The following is a 20,011-nucleotide window of genomic DNA, read 5'->3' as shown; positions in this document are numbered from 1 at the left end:
TACCTCCTCTTCTGAGCCTTAGGTTGAGAGATGAGTCTATTTGGAACTGTGCTCTTGCAACTCTGAATTTTGACTGCTTGTGGTTTTCTGTAACGATCTCCATGTGTTGTAAAATGTTTTCTTGATGAAAGATGAAGACTACCTTTATGCTTTGGTATAATGACAAATGTTTTGAGTGTAGTTAGAGATTATACTGTTTTAGTACATCAGTAGTTGCATGTTCTCCTCTGAGACCCATGACTTCACTAGCGCAGGGTAGATGGCTAGTTTTCCAGTACCAGTCATGATTTTCCTCTAGTTGAATGAGTCATACATCCACTTAGAGAGCTGTTAGTTGCCACCAAGGTGTGCATGCCACTACTGAACCCTTAGGGTTATCAGGCTTTGTTGTTCATTGTTGTTGTCCATAGGCATTCTAACTGTGTATAACTGTTGGTTGCTTCTCTCTTTTGGAAGCTTGTATAGTGACTTCTGGTACTAAAAAAGTTTGTCCTTAGGGAGGAGGTTTTCAGGTGAGATCCAGATCTGGGGGGCTCTGATTCCTGTACCTAAAGCACAGTAGTGTCTTTAGCAATAGGGACTTCCATTCTATTTCGGGGTGTGTTTGTGTAACCAAGGGCAACAGCTGTTTTGGAAGCCTCCAGATTGTTCTGTTGGTGACAATGTTGGTTTATGATTTTCTTTCTTAGATGCTGGACAATGACAAATATGCTTAGACATAGGAGGTTCATAAGGATAAAGTGGGAACTTTCTTGAGAGGAGGAGAACAGTGGAATAAGCCAAGGAGAAACAAACATGCAACTGAGACGGTCCTGAGGGAAGCCATCTTTACCCACACAATCCTCAAATGCTTTCTCAGACTGACTTCTGATGACACTTCTGTCATCTGAGAGTGGAAAATTGTACTACCTTATTCCTATGTATACAATTAGTTGTTTTTAAAATGTTCTGATTTCTCTATTACTAATACAGATATTAACAGAATAAGGAGAATGTAGAATATTTTCTCTAAATTCTAATCATTCTTTATGCCCTGCCCTCTTCCCAAAACATGTTTTGCAACTGTAATCATTTAATTCATTTTTTGGGCATCTACTGAGTTTGATAATTAAGAGTTGATCTCTTTCAGCCTGCTTTTATGTGAGAAAAATCATTGCCAAAATCTTTCTCTTGCAGGATTTCATTGATATGTGTTAGTATCTTACATAGAAAAGTGGAATAGCATTGATGGAAGGAATAGGAGCTATGAATTTGCATGAAAGCTATGTCACCTGGGAAAATTCATTTCCCTTTTCAGAAACTTGAGTTTCTCATATGTGAACTAAGGAATAATGCAAACCTGTGATACCTTATCCGAAACTCTTGAGTTTAGAGCTATGAGTAATAATGCCATACCTTTCTAGAATGGTAGAAAGATTATATTTTATATTATGCAAAATCCTCAACAAAGATTGAGATGATGTATGCTAGTCAAATATGTTAATATTTCACTAGCAAAATATATGGACATTAACCTCAAATTGGATAAAGGCTATAAAAACTTACTTCCTGATCAGGTCAGATTTTTGTCTTTCAGAAGAAAGGTCATTCACTGGGTTTTGGTCTTAATGATATTACCTGTCACATGAAGAGAGGCAAAAGGACGAGTTCAGGTAGACAGTAAAGGAGGCTGTGTTTGTGAGATGAGAATGCACTTGGCATATGTGGAAGAAAAAAGCAGACACAGAGGGCACCTGAAGGGCATTTGCAGGGTATACAGTCATCTGAGAGAATTATGGTCAGATCACAGGTCCTACGTTAGGAAATAGTCTTTCATGAAAAAGACAGAAAAAAAGTATTTTTGCAGTCTTCAGGCAGAAGAGTAACAAGTTGAACTAACTGTGAACGTGTTTGCTGGCTGATATGCAAAGAATGTTGATGGAAAAAGAGGGGCCCAGGAAGTGAGCAGAAAACCAGGAGCTAGAGCTGAGGCGGTCTCAAGAACAAAAAGTAAATTTTGAGCAAGGTGTCACCAACTGATGACAGTGCTAAAAATTGATGAAAAGCTGAGAAAATGAAAATCAGAAAATGCCACTGGGCTTGGCCATGCTTACCTCAAATAGTCTCAGTGGGGAAATGAGGGCCAAAAGCCTTGTTGGAGCAAGTTGAAGAAAGGAAGTTAAGCTGCAAGAGAGAACAGCAAGAGTACTGGGACCACGGCTGGAAATGTGGGTCAAGCAGACAGGAAGTGCTGTGGTCTCACTGCAGGGTCAGGTCATGGGTGAGAGCTAGTTAGAAAACCAGTCAGAGGGGACAGAGGATGGAAGAATATCAGGGACTGATATAAAATAATGTGTCCAACCACAGGTGATAGATTCCAGACCCAGTTGATGCTAATTAAAAACATTTGGGAAAATGTCAATGTCTGAATACAAATGCTTCCCAGCTCATCAATCCCATGAGGTCACCTCTTCCCTTGGCCAGTTTTTATCTGAGGTAATTTATCTGTTACTTAAAAATCTCCAAACTTATCTTAAACCTGGCTGGTTTTCTGCCTTGTTCGTGTTTTCAAAGCTCATCCTTATGAAATTAAAATTATCTGGCACTTCTCAAAGTTTACCAGCAGACTCCAGGTTTCTTTCTCTGGGAGAGATTATGAATTGAAGGCATTCAGCTCTCCTTGTGCTTGATGTTAAACAGGGCAACTACACTTCGCCAACTGTTTGGCTAGCAGGGTGAGTCATAGTCATTGGCCAAGTATTTCCCCATGCAAGACTGTGGGGAGTTTGCAGGTGAGACAGCATGCTGGTTATGCCCTTCCAAGGATTTTTGTTTATTTGGAGAGATTACTATCACTTCCACCATGTGCTAGGTTCTCTGCTGAGCATGCTCTCCACAAGATACCACTCAGTCTTATCTGTGAAGTACATTCTCTTAGCATTTTCCTTCACAGATAAGGAAACAGGATTGTGGAGCTAAAATAAATTGCCTCCAAACAAAATATTAGGAAGTATTAGAGCCCAAATTCTGGGGTATTGCTGTTTGACAGAAATTCTGGCAGTGAAAGAAATGTGCTATGTCTGTACTACCCAGCAAGTCATTAAGTACACACAACTGTTGAATAGGATGAATGTTGCTGTGTAACTGAGGAACTGTGTCTTTAATGAAATTAAATTGTTAGGAATGCATCCCTGTAGTGTTGAATGCAATCTATAGTCCTTAGCACACATGGTAACCAAAGGAAATTATGACAAAAAGAAACACCTGGAGCTGAGAAATCATTTAGTGACTCTGACAGAGGCTCTCAACCTTCCTAATTCTGTGATCCTTTAATACAGTTCCTCATGTTGTCATGACGTGCAACCATAAAATTATTTCGTTGATACTTTATAATTGTAATTTTGCTACTCTTAGGAATCATAATGTAAATATCTGATATGTGATCCCCGTGAAAGGGTTGTTTGTCCCCCAGGGTGGTTGTGACCCACAGTTTGGGAACAGCTGGACTGTAGTGAATAGCTGAGCAGTTGTTCTTCACCATCAACTGGGATATTAAAGCCATAGAAAGTTGTGTATTGCCTAAGGAGGCTGAACCTGAGTAGCAGTACTGCTGTTGAGCCTCCCTGCTGACTAATTCCATTTCCCTAACTCCTCTGTCAGTTCTTACCAATTCCTAGCCTTAGCTTTTATTAGAGAGGCCCAAAGGTTGTCAAGTGCCCATCATTGCTAACCAGAGCAAGGACTTCTATTTTCAGGTCAGGATCATATAGTGTCTATCTATGAGATCGTTTTGGTACACTCCTGTCAACTTGTTTTGGTCGAAGAGAGGGAAGCATACTTGGTCTCTGCCTCTCTCTCTTTTTGTTTAAAGATATTTGTCTTATAATCTATAAATGAGATGCTAAGGAATTCAGGGTACCCTTCTCAGTAAATCAGTGAAAGTGTTATTTTTTGTTTGTTTTAAAGACAGGGCCTCTCTGTGTAAACCTGAGTTTACCTGAAATGTCCAATCTTTCTGTGACAGACCCCCAAGTGTTAGGATTACAGGCATATGGCATCATGCCTGACAATAAATCACTGTTTACATTGATCTCTCTTCTTGGTTTGTATTAAGGGAGTTCAAAGTATTTATCTAAGGTCTTTATAGTGCTGTTTTCTATTCAGGACCTTGGAATGGAAACTTCCCCATATATTCCATGCTGTGGTGTCTGGTGGAATTTTCTACAGGCTCTCCAAGTGCTGTATAACAGAGCCTACATGCTAGATATTGTGCTTGCTTCTTTTTTTTTTTACCACCTAGGGCCAGAATTTTAAATGATGTGGCTCTTAACTTGCTTCCTGATGCTTTCTGTGATTTAGGGGAAGCTGTGCAGGGTGAGCAGCCCTCTTGCTCTAATCCCTTTACTCCGATTCACTTTGTTTCATGCTCTGCTTTCATATTCTCACTCAGAAACCACATATTCAAATTCTGCTTGGTAGCTTGCACCCAGATTCTTCCTGTTCGAATATGGGGCCAATATTTCTCTACTAGAGTTTTTTGGGGCAACACACACACACACACACACACACACACACACATTCTTTCTGTGGCTGGCTGGTCTTCATTATTTCTTTCAACCATGCAATAGATGTATGCTTTCAGAAATTGTCCAGACTGACTCTTAAAATTAATACTCAAAAGTTTTCTGCGTATAGAAGTCTCTTGATCTTCCTGTTGACACAGATGTTTGACAAGAAATAAGGGTAAAACTTGTGGAGTCATTGCTAATCGAGTCATAGTCATATATCCAATATGTAATATTTCTTGCCCCCTCCCCAATCACCTTGATATTTTGGCTATCAAATTTACTTTGTAGGCTAAAATATCTTTATCATTTTAGGTTTTCCATAGATGTAAAAATAGTCTTGAATTTTGTACCTCAGTTGGCTGAAATATTTTCTTTCTTTTTTTCTTTCTTCTCTCATACATTATATCCCAACCACAGGTTCCCTTCCCTCCATTCCTCTCTGTCCTCTTCTCCCCTCTTTCCCACACCCACTCCTCCTCTGTTTCTCTTCAGAAAGAAGTAGGCTTACCAGGTATAGCAACTGACCATGGCATAAGAAGTTACAATAAGACTAGGCGCAAACTATCATATTAAGGCTGGATGAGACAACTCAGTAGGAGGAAAAGGGTCCCAATAATAGGCAAAAGAGTTAGAGACTACACACACCCCCACAGTTAGGGACTGCAAATGGTTTAGTTGGTAAAATATTTACTTTGCAAACAGGAGTATTTTTTTCAACAGCAAATGACTCTCAATGTTCTTCCCTTTAACTTTGTGGCTAAATGCCCTATATAGGATTCAAACTTGATGTCTATATGAATAATGGAGAACTTACTGCAGACACTAAATGCTAAAATATAAGCCTGTACATCCAAACTTAGTAGTATTTTAACACTTGTTCATTGTTGAAGAAATATGAGAAAAACTAAGGAAGCTCTTCTCCCCATCATTTGACTTGATGTTCTTTCTTTTTCTGAAATGTTCCTTGTGCCATACAGAGATGGAACACATGTCTTACATAGGGTTGAACACTTATACATTACTAATTCCATTCATTTCTAGACTCATTTTATGCTGATTTGAGCATGATAATTTTGAGATAGTTCTAGTGCAGATGAGCAATCTACCTAGGGTATTCCAATAGCATCAACTCCAAATCCTAAGCAATAGAATCTTATCTGATCTGGGCAACAGTGACTTTTAAAAATGAATTTTTTGAAAATTTCATACATGTATACAATGAATTATGATCACTACTTATCTCCACTCTCCCCATCTCTCTGCTATCCTCTTATCCTTATTATGGTTCCTTTTCATAGACTGATAACTTTTGGGTTGTTTTTGTGTTCCAGTTAGTTTACCAGGATCATCTTGGTGACAATTGGTTTGGGACTGTATATTGGAGCGTGGTGGGGCAATCAGTGGACATTTGCCTGAAGACAACTCACCCTTTCCTTGAATCCATCTGTACCAAATAGTTCAGCAGCAAGGTATAGGGTCACTTTGTCTTTTTCTCCATGAATTCTTTACTGTTGACATGCTCATTCTTGACCCAATGCAGTTGTCTTTACCTGCTGTGATTTCATGATTACAATTGTTGTGCCCAGTCTAGAACATGACAAGCCCTTCTCCTTATTATCCGATTTTATATTTTTTCCTTCTTCAGAAATGGTCTTGTGCCATATAAGGATTACACATATGTCTTATTCAAGGCTGAGTTCTTGTCCATTACATATTCTTATCATGTGAAGTCAGGATTTGGCATTCCTTTCCATCCACTGGAGATAGAGACTTCTCTGATTAACCTCACTAGCTAATTTATCTATGAGTATAAACATAAATATTTCAAAAGGATTTTGACTAAACAATAGCATTCAGTTCTCTCCTAGGGTCTATGACCTCCCTTGCCATGGGTTTTTTGACCAGGTTTACAGAACCAGTGGTTTATTATCTCCATAACAGTAGTGCCACTATTGCACAAACGGGCACATCTTGTCTAGTAGGTTAGTCTTGTAGTTTCTAGGATTCACAGATGGATAACATCATTGGTTGATTCCATTTTTATCTTTTGTATGACAAACTTTTCCTGGAGAGACAATGCACATGTCTACTCACCCCAGAGAAGGAACCCATGAGAGACTAAAGTAATAACTGCACCAATATCCAGTGTGGTGAATCAATAAGATTTTTTAAAAGTGTTATTACTCACACAAGAGGATATGAAGTGCTACTTACAAAGAGAAGGATAACTCAGAGCAGCTTCATCACCAGACAGTCCATGCCAACAAGGATCACTACTCCAGAAAACTAAAATGCTTGAAGTCACTGTAAAGTCAGAATATCACTTTCTCCCTGCAATTGGTTAGCCTGAGTCTCTATCCACAGTTCATTATCATCATGGTTGGAAGTATGGAAGGGTGGAACTGGGAGGAGAGGAGAGAAGGGGGCTGTGTTTGGGATGTAAAGTGAATAAATAATTAATTAATGAAAAAAGGATCAGACTTACTTGTTAGAACACTCAGAAATCCCATAAAAACACCAAATTTTAAGCTACAATATGTACACAGAAAATCTGGTTCAAGAATGGGTAGGTCCTGTGGATGCTACTTCAGTGTCTGTGAGTTCAGATGGACCTATATCATGTTGATTTAGGGCTGTGTTTTCTTGGTGTTCTCCATACCCTCTTTTTGCATCCATTCCCTTAGGGTTCCCTGAGCCTTGGTCTGGGGGGTAGGATTTGATGGAGACATCCTGTGTAGGGCTGAATTTTCCTAGATCTCTCACTTTTTGTATACTGTCTGACTGTGGGTTTCTGTATTTGTTCCCACCTGGTACAGGAGGAAGCTTCTTTAATAATGGTTTAGCAGGACACTGATCTGAGTATAGCATAAACTAGATTAGGTTCTTTTCCTCCTTGGTTCTTCAATCATAACTTCATTATAATTGCTTGCTAAATTGTCTGTCTTCTCAATTGGCTATAGGTATAAATCAAAATCTTAATAGGAATATCTTTAGTTTAGTTATACACAGTAGATGGTCAATAAATATTTGTTGAGTGAACAAAGGTTTTATATTTGTCTTCTCTTCTAGATTCTAAATTCTCAGAGGACAGGGGTTTTGTTTCCATTTTGGGGCCCTTGTCTATCACAGAGCCTGGTTGAATATTTTTTAAGATACTAAATAAAGACTGTTCTCTTTTTTGGAGAATGATATTCTGCTTTTGGGATTCCACTCTATTATCAGCATTATTATGTGACTTTCATGTATGTCCCTAGGCAGAGCCTAGCAAGCTGCTGTCATTTCCTATCTGCACAATTATAGAGCTCTATCTAGCCAGAACACTTAATTTGGACTGAGCACTGCCCTTTGATGTACAACTAACATGTTTTAATATTCTGATGTCACAGTTTTAAAACACGTAATTATTTTTAAATAAGTAACACTGTTCTTATTTCAGTTGCTATGATAAATGTTAAGATCAATAGTAGCTTGGGGAGGTTTATCTCAAGTTTCCAGGTCACTAACTGTCATTGAGGGCCTTCACAGCAGGAACTTAAACAGGGCAGAGGAATCATGGAGGAAAAATTGCTTATGTTTTTGCTCTCTAGCTTATGCTCAGTTACCTTTTTAAAATATACATCCTAGGCCCATTTCTTAGGGATTGTGCCACCAAAGAGGGTTGGGGCCTCCCTTATAGCTCATTAATCAAGACAATCTCTCATAGAAATGGCCACAGGCTATTCTGATCTTGTCAACACCTCAGCTGAGACTCCTTCTAGTCTGTGTGAAGTTGATAGGTGACGTTAACTAGTATAGGCTCCATATTTGAATTTGTCCCTGTGCTTTGCAAATAGTATGAAAATTTTGTGGTGCCATCTCAGCACATACTCCCTTGTATATGACTGTTGCATTCTTCATAGCTTTTCATACCCAGAGAAGGGTCTATAAACAAGATTTTGTGGAATTTTTCCTCAACATTATTGCAAGGCACTTACCTAACAGTAGTTACAGATCCTTTTTAAATTTATAAAAAAATATGTACGTGTGTGCATGCATGCACGCTTACGTGAACATAAGCACATGTGTGTACCACAGTATTGTGGAGGGTCACAAGACAATTTTAAGGAGTCTGCCCTCTCCTTCCACCATGCATGCCCCACATCAAATTTAGGTCAAGTGCCTTTACCTGAAGAGATATCTCAACATGTCCCATAAGTCCTTGATTGCAGTCTTATTCAGTAAAACTACAAAAGAAATATTCTCATTCTTGGAAAACAAACTTTATTCCAGTTCTGTACTTCAAATGATCTGATGGAAAACAGAAAGTGATTTGTAGTTCATCTTCCAAAGGAGAGGCTTTGCTTTACACAGGTTGTCCTGTGAGGAAAGAGTGGCAGGGGATCATTTCTCACTCAGAATGACAGAACTCGGTTTCCAGAAATGAAAGAAGAGCTTCCACTTTGATAATATCCCTAAGAAGACTGACAGAGGATGCCTCTGTGCTGAAATAAGGAAGCGTCTTATGGAACAAATCAATGCCTTCTCATCTTGGCTTGATGTACACATATAATTTAATTGTTATCCTTGCTAATTCGGTTTATTGCTTATTATTTATGATAGAACTTTATCTCTTAGTGTGTGGGGAACTCATCAAGGTCAGTTGCAAGAGTCAAGCATCCTTAATTCTCAAATTTGGATACAGCAGACACAATGTATAATTCATTATGTGATTAGGAACAGATTGTATTTAATATATACAATTCCATTGAGTTGTTTAAAGTAGTATTGGTCCAGTGCCCATGTTTCCTTGCTCTTAAAGGTCTATTAAGGGTAGGGTAAGCAATGAAGATAAGAAAGCCAAGGCTTTCAGTCAGTAATGATCATGTATTAACATCAAGACCATGTCATCAATGGCACCACTATCGTTATCCATAAATATTAGTTTAGGGCATTCACAAAGTTGTGGAGAGCCACATAGTGCTGTGCCTTTAAGATGGCACTGGTCTCCGCCTTCCGCCACCTGCTGGCGAGGACTCTTAGGAGTAAACAAGTCCTTATATGGCTGTGGCAGTTGATCTGGCTGGTCTCCGTGTGTGTGGACCTATCTGCTGTTGCCACGTGGCAGACGGGGGTTGGCTAGTCCTAGAGTACTTAAGCCTGGGAGAGCTTTCCCCCGGGGTCGTCAGTTAGAAGATTGTTCAAAGGTCCTGAATAAACTGCTTGGAGAAAAGCTCGTGCGTTGCGTCTTCCTTGCTGGTCGAGGGTGGACAAGACACAAAGTAGTTTTGAATTCAACACATTAATTGTATTTTCTAATTTCTAGATAAGTGTAGCTGTAACTTTCTTTTCATTCCTACATTGTGGAGATATTCTTTGAGAAATTGAAAGAAAAACTTGAAAAGATATAAAAAACTGCAAAATATAAACAGTGTGATATATGATTAGCTTTGGAGAAAATAGTATAAAATTGCAGGAAAACAAGAATTTTGAACGTTAAGGAAATCAACTTGGAGTTGAGGTTTAGGGAGGGCAGACAGAATCTTTTTTTTCTCCAGGAATTTACTTTCTGTGGGCTAGCTGAAGCTAATTTAATTAACTAATTAGATTTGTTCTTTATGTGGGATCCGTTGGCTAAACAAAAATAGGAGGAATGGGGTGAATGTTTTGCTCATTGTTGGTTGTAGACAGAAGTGCTGCATAGAAGCCTGGCAAAAGAATTGTCTTCCTTACACAACTTGTGACAGTTCCTTTAAAATAGAGGCCTCACCAGTGTTTTTATGTTTGTTTATAGGCCATTAAATACTCAAAGTCCCTTTGAAGAAATGTTAATTAGAAGTAAATTATTTAAGCATTGCAAAATTTCAAAGATTAGTTAAGACTTAATTATGACCTTCCTTCTCAAATAAAGTGCATCCATTGCTTCAGAGTCTCTTGAGAGTGATGTATTTTGCCCTGAGAAACATGACTAGTATTTTTTTTTAAATTACTCCTTTTTTCTAATCCATCATATTTGTTTGTTTTTTTTTTTTTTTACTATTTACTTATACTCTCCTATTCTCTCCCCACCCCCATAGATCTTCATTTAACATTCATGTGTTTCTGTTTTGATCTGTGATCTACTGGTTTAAACCAGGACCATCTATGTGGCCATTGGTTTAGGATTATCCTTTGGAGCCTGATGGGCTCACTTCTAAGTCCACAACTGGAGGCAATGACTATCTATCCTTCAGAATCCATCAGTTGTCAGTAGTTCATCCATGGACAGTAGAGTTACATGGGCCCTCTTACCGTTTGAGATCAGTTATTGAGAGGCTCAGTTGTGATCAGACACAGTGCAGGCAACTAGAGCTGCTGTGATACTGTGTTTGCAATGCCTGGATCAGGTGGTCTGTATTGTGAAGGATATGTTTTGCTATTTGACAAAAGGGGTAGTGAGGGTAGCGTTAAGGCATTAAGTTCTGTTTGGCTACCAAACTCAGGGCATACAATTGGATGGATATCATCACATGGGTATTTGTACAAGCCCCTCTTATCACTTTGGAAATACATGGGGGAAAAATCCTGTCTTTTCTGCCCACCATTGCCCATTGTTGAAACTTTAATCTGTGAGGAAGATAGGCTGCTTCTGCTTTTAATCACCTTGTAAAGGCAATGAATGAGCATCTTAGTGTCCAATGATCTTGGTTTTAAGAGATTATATTTAATAAATTTCTCCAGAACCTGCAAATGGAAAGATATATGTACTTGGAATATTAGATAATAAAACTGAGAAGGTATTTCCTCTGTAGCACCAATTTTAATAGAGAGTAGCTGGCAGCTTGTCTTTCCTAAATGTCTCTCAAATCTGCCCCTCATCTAATTGTCTCTGATCTATTTCCCACCTCAAGCTTCTGTCAGACTTCTCTTCATTATTCATGTGTAGTTACTGCAAGGGATGCCTCATTGCATTCCTTCTTTCCTCCACGGCTCTTCTGCAGGTTATTCTACATTTATTAATCAGGGAATCCTTTATCAGTGTCCCTTGCAGAATTGTTTCCCTCATCTTAAGACTCTGTGATGGGTCCTGAACTTACTCAGTGTTTGGAGAAACCAAAGTTCTTTAAATGTCTACACAAGTAAAATGGCTACCATTTTATCTCCTCTTCCTCTCCTCACTGCTGGTCTTTGTTCACTCAAACTGGCTACCCTTAATTCTTTCAGTATGATTAACTTCTACCTCAGAGGCTTTGTATGGTTTCATATTTAAGCTATAGTTGATTTGTCCATTTCTTGATCTATTCAATTCAATATTGGAAATATTTTAGTGGCTTTCTTCATGGGATGAATATCAGTTTGACATTCTATACTGTATTTGATGTGATATGCAGCATTGTTTAGATCATATTTTTAAGTATCCTACTTTCATTGGCATAATAAGCTGTTAGTTGGTTAGTTGTCTTTGGTCTAATTCACTTGAAAGGTAGTTCCTTCTATTATTTTCATTTACTTTTCTTCTTTCTAAAATTTGTTTTCTAACTTCTCTTTTCCTTATTTTTCCTTCTCTCTTTCATTTGTCTGTTGTATTTACCTTGTTGATTATCTTACTGACTACAATATAAATGGCCAGTTATCAATTACTATTAGAAAAATGGAAGCCAGATATGATGACATATATCTATGAATACAGTTCTTGGTAGACTGAGACAGGAGGACTTCTTTAAGTTGAAGGGCATCTAGATCTACATAGTGAACTTAAGGTCAGCCTGGGATATAGAAGAAGACCATTCACATATACAGACAATCAAATATAAACAACAACAACAACCCCCACCACACACACACACACACACACACAGACACACACACACACACAGAGAGAGAGAGAGAGAGAGAGAGAGAGAGAGAGAGAGAGAGAGAGAGAGAGAGCAAAAAGAAAAACAGAGAAAAGAAGATAATGGTATTCTAGCTTTACTAACAAAGGTAAACAAAAAGTCTTTCTTCTCATCTGAATAAAGTACAATTAATTTTATTATCTTTATCAGGGAAAGCTTTAAAAAATGTCATCTGTTTAGAAGCTGTCATAGAAATTTCCATTTTACTTATTGTTGGAGTACAACGTGCACACTCAATGTAGCAGGTTAACATTGTTTTACTCGTCCTAATTCTGTGTGTCAAGTTAGCATGGGTACTTATTCTTCTACTACAAGTTCTTGGCAAGGTTTTTCTCATGCAGCGGCAGTCAGGTGGATGCAAGATGCCTTTAATTCAGCAGTTTTGCTCCTTAAGTGGAACTGGCTAGACACAGGCTAAGTGGGATGCAGGTAAAACTAGGTTGCTCCTCCATGTAATTATTCCATATGGTTATACTATTGGACTAGCTAGTTTCCTTACATGCTTGATCAGCACATTAAAGATGACTGGAACAAAAGATTTTCTTCCAGTCTAGTCTTGGCATGACTTCTGCTGTATAGTATCGATTAAAATCAGAAATAGGGTGAAGTAGATCTAGTATGAGAAGGAGCTCCTTAAAGTCATGCAGATAATGAGGCATGTTTCATTTGGAGCCATCTTAGTAGATTCACTACCATATTGGCAACATAATTTGTGTACTCTCAAGCATTCCTAGGTAATGGTTGGGTGATCTATTTCATAGACACTCTCATTTTCTATTCTGATCTTTGACTAATTCTTAAAATGGAATAGGAGCTGATATTCTGCACACCACAAAGGAGCCAAGGCTTTTGAGAAATGGGTGCTTCTTAAAAGCTTTTAAGGTATAATTGGTATATAAAATTTCATACTTAATGTATCTGTTTTAATGAATTTATATTATAAGCATGGATCTGAGTCCAGAGGGCATCCATGGAAATCTCCAGATTACTATGGCCTGTAACAAAGAACTTTCCAGGGTCACATGGGTAATGATAGAAATAGAGACTGCATATGAGAAAGGAGGGCACTCCAAAGAATGGAAGTGCCAAAAGATCTGGGGAAGGTTAAATGTACTTATGGTCCCCCAACCATGCAATAGAACTTGTATGAGTTCTGTTAGATAGCACCCCTCCTTCTTTGGCATTTGCAAATTCTACATGCTCAGTTCAGTTCAGGTAGCCAGCAGTGGTAGGTGATGGTTGAGGTTGGAATTCCAGTCTTTACCTTCCCTTGCCCTTTGGCTTCTTTCATATTTTAAAATCTTAATTCTTTCTTCTTTCCCCTATATTTAGACATGTATATATACTAATTATACCATTATTATAATCAAGGTAATTAACAGCATCCATCTACTAATATAAGCAGATATAAATATTTAGTATGTACCCCCAGAAGGGTTCCAATTTTCTGTATTCCAGAACAAGAGACACAGAGATATAGATAATAATAGGAAAAGAAACTGTTTACTAGAAGAAAATACACATTCACATAAAAATAAAAGGTAGAGCAGAAAAATCATTAAGTAGTCAGTGGCAAATGTTGTACATTTTTCATTATGGGTCTTTTTCATAGCTTGGGATTTCTCAGATATGTTGTCTGTTACATTTGATTACGAATACATTTTCATGTATTTTACATCTCATTAGCATCCTAAATTTCCACTTGAAGGTGGAAGATGAAGGTGGAAGCTTAGAAGATGGACCTTCCCCTCAGTTTTAGCCTTGGACTCCACTTTCTGTTTTCCCATTAACACACAAATTTTAAGAAATGGAAAAATCTCACAACTACTCCTCTCTAGAATTTGAAATACTGTGTGCATATAGAGAGAAATCATCACAAATTTTCCCTCCTTAATACTTGAAATGTCACATGAAAGGGAAGAAGTTGAATATAGCTGAGCTTTCTTTAAGCCTATATTAAGGCAGAATTATTTATTCCAGGAAAACATGGGAATTTTATAGATTCATTTTTATTTAATTCTTTTAATCTACTCTATTACTTGAATTTTTGGCCAAAAGGGTGAAATTTGAGTTATACCTCTGTTCCTGGGCAAAAACATGACATTCTAAACTGCCCAAAAGATTAGAACATCACAAAAACATATTATTCCCCACTCCCTTAAGAATTAATCCAAATGGGCCTGTCAATCACCTGGGCAGGAAAAATACCACTCAAAGAGCTATAATAGAAAGAAACATGATACACATGAAGACGAGTTAAAGTCATGAGAGGAATAAGTCTCTCCCTAATTACACATATACTGCAGAAACCTTACTGCTAAGGCTGTCCACTCAGGATGTATAACTTTCTAACTCAGGATGTATAACTACTCCTTTTTCTCTTTCTATTTCCCTTTTTCAGATACTGGCTAAAATACTAAACTTTCTCTCTGTGTGGTATTCTGTATTTTCTTATTCCTTTTCTGAAGATTCTCTCTCTCCAGTACAGTTGCTCACAGACATCTATTGCAAAACCTGCCTAATTCATTGCCTTCTAGCTCAGAAAGTCTATTTTCCTCATAATTCATCTCCCTTCTGCTGATAGTTATCAAGATCTCCAGCTTGCCTGACTTGTTTTTCTCTCAAGCTTTAGCAAATTTGTTCTTGCATTTCACCAAAGAGTTTGTTTTTAAATTCTTTACTTTATGAGAAAAAGAACCTAGAAAAATGGACCCTGAGTTCCCTGGTACATTTGACAGAGAGATTCAAAATAGTAAAAGATATAGTTGTAGCATTGGAGGGTAATGAATTATTGCCCATTTGGAATATTCATTAGCTATACAAGAAAAGCTAAATCTTGAATATCTGTTGTATTACATAGAACCTATTATTAATACTATGGTACTATATACTTAAAATGTTAACACTTATCTATTTAACTCATGAAGAAACCACTATATATTCTTATTGGTTATGAGAATTTTCTATTGATCAATTGTTACAATCAGCTAATTAATTTTAGTCTATGTTTTTCTTTTCTAAACTTTCTGCTAATATATTGTGAATTTAAATGCAACATGGAAGTAGAGCGCAATGGTCATCAGGAACTAAGAATACTCAAAGATAAATCTCTATGATAATATGAAATGGAAATTTCTGGTTTCTTTAGAGACTCAGTTGTGTCATGTGATATTTTTCTGAAAATAGTCTTATGAGAAGATGTTTTACTGAAACTGACAGATGTGTGGGACTATGTTATGCTGAGAACAGACACATGGTGTTTTTCTGGTAGCTGTCTGGTGAAAGGGGATGTGATGTTTTGCTAGAACAGATGCTTGAGAGGACACTTGATGTTCGAAAAGGGTATAAGTATAACCCAACAGACAGTGGATGAGACTCTGGGATTGGCTTGCCTTGCCGCTCTTTGCTGGTCTTTATTGGGCTTTGCTGACTCTGATCTTCCCTGATCATCACTTGTAGTGACTCCGGAGAGAGAAAAGCACCAAAGATCTTCTCATAATATTCTGGGTGATTGGTGGAACCTCATGATTTCTTGCCGACTTGTGAATGGTGTTTCTGAGTGTATCAAGCTACTGCTACTGATTCATGTGAACTGAACTACTGCTATCCTGACAATAAAGATTGTAATTCCCTCAAAGAACTATTTCTAAACAGGTTCACATCCCTCTTTGTCCTATTAAATTTTCCTTTCTATTACCTCTAAAGGGAGTGGTGGACTAGAAGGGAAGTTAAAATGTTTAAGAACCCTTATTAATGTAGGTTTTGAAAAACTCTAAGCCTACAGTAACATACAATTATACTTATAACCACTCAAGTGAAGTGGACATTTCTGGTTATGTCATATAATGCAGATTCATGTGATGCTTTGCTGAAGCATAAGACCTGTGAGAGGACATGTGATTTTTTTTGAGAGAGTATAAGTAGGACTCAACAGACAGTGAGGGTACACTTTCATTGCTTACCATACAACCCTTTGTTGGTCTTGCCTCTTCCCTGATTTTCAGTTCATTGAGAGAGGCACAGGAGAGAACTTCCCTTGTCATTCCTAATTGTTCTGCTCACTCCCACTGACTTGTGCCAATTTGGTGGAGGCATGATTGTTTCTGCTGGATAGTGCTTATTTGTATTTGGGGAACTGGACTGCTGGTATCCTGACAAACCATTTTGGAATCACCTCAAAGAACTACCTCTAAACAGGTCCACATCTCCCATTTACCATCTTTTCTCCCCTACCTCTGGACATTGAGCTAGAATGTAGCTAGAAGCATTTGAGAACCCTGATTAAAGTAAATTTTAAAACTTCAAAGCCCACACTTCAATTAATAAGCAATTGATCACAATTCAAAATCTGAGTGTGGAATTTTGATTACTAAATAATTATTTTTGTATGTATTAAAATCTGAGGTACAATGATAATGGAGACATTAAAATGGCCATAGAAAAGTCAAGGGACATTCAGAATATCTAGTATCAAATGTAGCTATACCACGTTATCAAACATATTTAAAAATATACTTCTTTTTGTGAGTTTCAGATGAGATTACCATGCAGGCATATAGTACATTACTTTTTTTCTTAGCAGTAATGTTATTATTATGACTTTGTATAAAATTCTTATCAAATATTAAATATTTTGTAGATGAGAATACCTTTATTCTAAGAGTAAAGTAACTGTAAACTGTAAATTGTAAACTGTAGGTTTCAGTATGGATATATTAGTATTTATTAACATATCCCTGAGTCCAAGCAACTTCACAGAGACTGTGTGACTTTTAAAATAATAGGCTAACTATTGTAGGAACACGTATACATGTAATAAATTTTGAACTTTAATATTCCTTTCACACCTTCCTTTGAACCATCTTCTAAGAAGAAAGATTAATGATTGATTTCTGTTCTTAAAAACTTAATCAAGCTGAGGAATTTTGACCATGCTTCCTAATGCTATATTTTTAGTGTTTGGCACTATTTTTTTAATCACAAAAGAATAATTGCCTCTTAGATATGTGAATATGTGACTTAGTTCAATAAGGAATTTATGTGTGGTGTTTCAGATTGTGATTGTGTGTGAACAAATTTAGTGTGACTTAATATTCTCTATAAAGTTTAACAATATTCTCTGTAAGGGAAAGGGAAAATTTTGATACTTTTTGATGCAGTGGTTAAATCTCTAACACTTAGTAGGAACTGAGTAAATATTTGTTAAGCAAAAGAAATACTAGAGGCCTTCTGAAAAATAGAAAGATGTAGTATTTGCTGTTACCAGACACAACTGATATGCTTGGGGACCTTAAAGTAATTAATTAAATTATCTAAGATTTGAATCTCTTTCAAAATAAAGGAGGGAACTAATAATACTTCCAATTGAGTAGTGCTAGGGATAAAAACAATGAAGTGTGCAAAATGTATACTAGCATGTTTAGAAAAAAGTAGTGATTCAATACAAATTAGTTATATCTGTTGTTTTTGTTGCTATTATTAGCATTGTGATCTATGAGAATTAAGAACTGATTCATATTTGGCTTTTGTAGGATGAAATTTGTTGAAGTGCTAGGCTCTGCTGCAATAGTGATTTAACTCTGAAATCTAATGCAAGTAGAAGGAATCTAGTGTGCATGTGTATATTATGAGTTGACAGTAATCCCACTGTCCATTATCAAATTCTGCTACTTCATATCCTATAAAATGAGATGTTATGGGAGGGGGGACCTACTGAGAGAATCATGTAAGTGCATTTTAGTGCCTAAGTCTGGAGGTGAAAAAACACACTTCTGATGACATTTTTAAAATTAATTTGCACATTCTAACTTTAATGTAAAGGTAATTAAAAGTGCATTCTTCTCTGTGATGTAAATATAATAGAGGTTGTGTTCTACATACTTGGGAAGGAGGACTGAGTACAGGTCTGCTTGGTCAGCCTTTCCATGGACCTATTATGGGGTACTTATTTACAGATTACTTATTAATTGATGATTAATGACTATTCATTAATGCTATTATTAATAGCAGGGATACATTCTGAAATATATACCATTTGACAGGGTCACTGTGGTGTGAACGCTATCAGAGAATTTACATACCAAAAAAAAAACCCTAAGGTATCAAGAGTATCATCGGGTAAAATAAATAAATAAATCTTATGGAACCACTCTTGTAAATGTGGTCCATTATTGGTTGAAACATCATCATGTTTATAATCTGATTGTATTTATTCTCATGTAAAATGTATGAAATAATTTCTGTTGTAGTTGGTCTCTGCATACTTGTGTGATATTCAGGTTTAAAGCTAAGTAAAGCTGCAATATTTTACCAATTTGATCAGTAATGTATATCTTACTTTTCTTTTGTGTTTGCTACATTTGTGTTGATTGGACAATAGCAATGAATAAAACCTGTCCAGGATTAACTTTTATATAGACTTTATCTCTCTAAATTCCTATTCTTAATCCATTAATTTCTTTTTTAAAAAATTGATTATCTTATTTATTTATATTTCAAATGTTATCCCCTTTCCCTGTTTCCTCTCCAAAATCCCTTATCCTATTTCTCCTCCCCGCTGCTTCTATGAGGATGCTCCCCCACCCACCCACCCACTCACTCACTCCTGCCTCACCACCCTAGCATTTCCCTACACTGGGCACCAAACCTCCACAGGACTAAGGGCCTCCCCTCCCACTGATGCCAGATAAGGCCCTCCTCTGCTACATATGCAGCTGGAGCCACGGGTCCCTCGATGTGTACTCTTTGGTTGGTGGTTTAGTCCCTGGAGCTCTGAGAGGTCTGGTTGGTTGATGTTGTTCTTCCTAGGGGTTGCAAACCCCTTCAGCTCCTTCAGTCCTTCCCTTAACTCCTCCATTGGGGACCCCATGCTCAGTCTGATGGTTGGCTTCAAGAATCCACATCTTTATTGGTCAGGCAATATCATGTTTGCCTTTCTGGGTCTGGGTTACCTCACTCAGGATGATATTTTCTAGTTCCATTCTTTTGCCTGCAAATTTGATGATGTCATTGTTTTTAATTACTCCATTGTGTAATTACTCCATTGTGTAAATGTACCACATTTTCTTTATCCGTTCTTCACTTGAGGGACATCTAGGTTGTGTTCATTTTCTGGCTATTAGAAATAAAGCTGCTATGAACATAATTGAGCAAGTGTACTTGTGGTATGGTAGAGTTTCTTTTGGATATATGCCTAGGAGAGGTATAGTTGGGTCTTGAGGTAGATCAACTCCCAGTTTTGTCAGAAACTTCCAAATTAGTTTGCAAACTGGTTGTACAAGTTTGTGCTCCTAGCAATGGGGGAGTGTTTCTCTTACTCCACATCCTTGCCAGCATGTGCTATCCAGTGAGTTTTTCTTTATCTTATCCATTCTGACAAGTACGTGATGGAATCTCAGGGTCATTTTGATTTGCATTCCCTGATGACTTTTAGTATTTCTCAATCATTACATATTCTTCTGTCAAGAACTCTCTGTTTAGATACGCATCCCATTTTTCAATTGAGTTACTTGGTTTGTTGGTATCTAGTTTCATGAGTTATTTATATAATTTAGATGTTAGCCCTGTGTTAGATGTTGAGTTAGTGAAAATATTTTCCCATTCAGTAGGCTACCA

Source organism: Grammomys surdaster, unplaced genomic scaffold, assembly GCF_004785775.1.
Source record: "Grammomys surdaster isolate TR1022 unplaced genomic scaffold, NIH_TR_1.0 125749, whole genome shotgun sequence".
In the NCBI taxonomy this organism is placed as follows: domain Eukaryota; kingdom Metazoa; phylum Chordata; class Mammalia; order Rodentia; family Muridae; genus Grammomys; species Grammomys surdaster.
Note: the sequence above shows the minus strand (reverse complement) of the source record.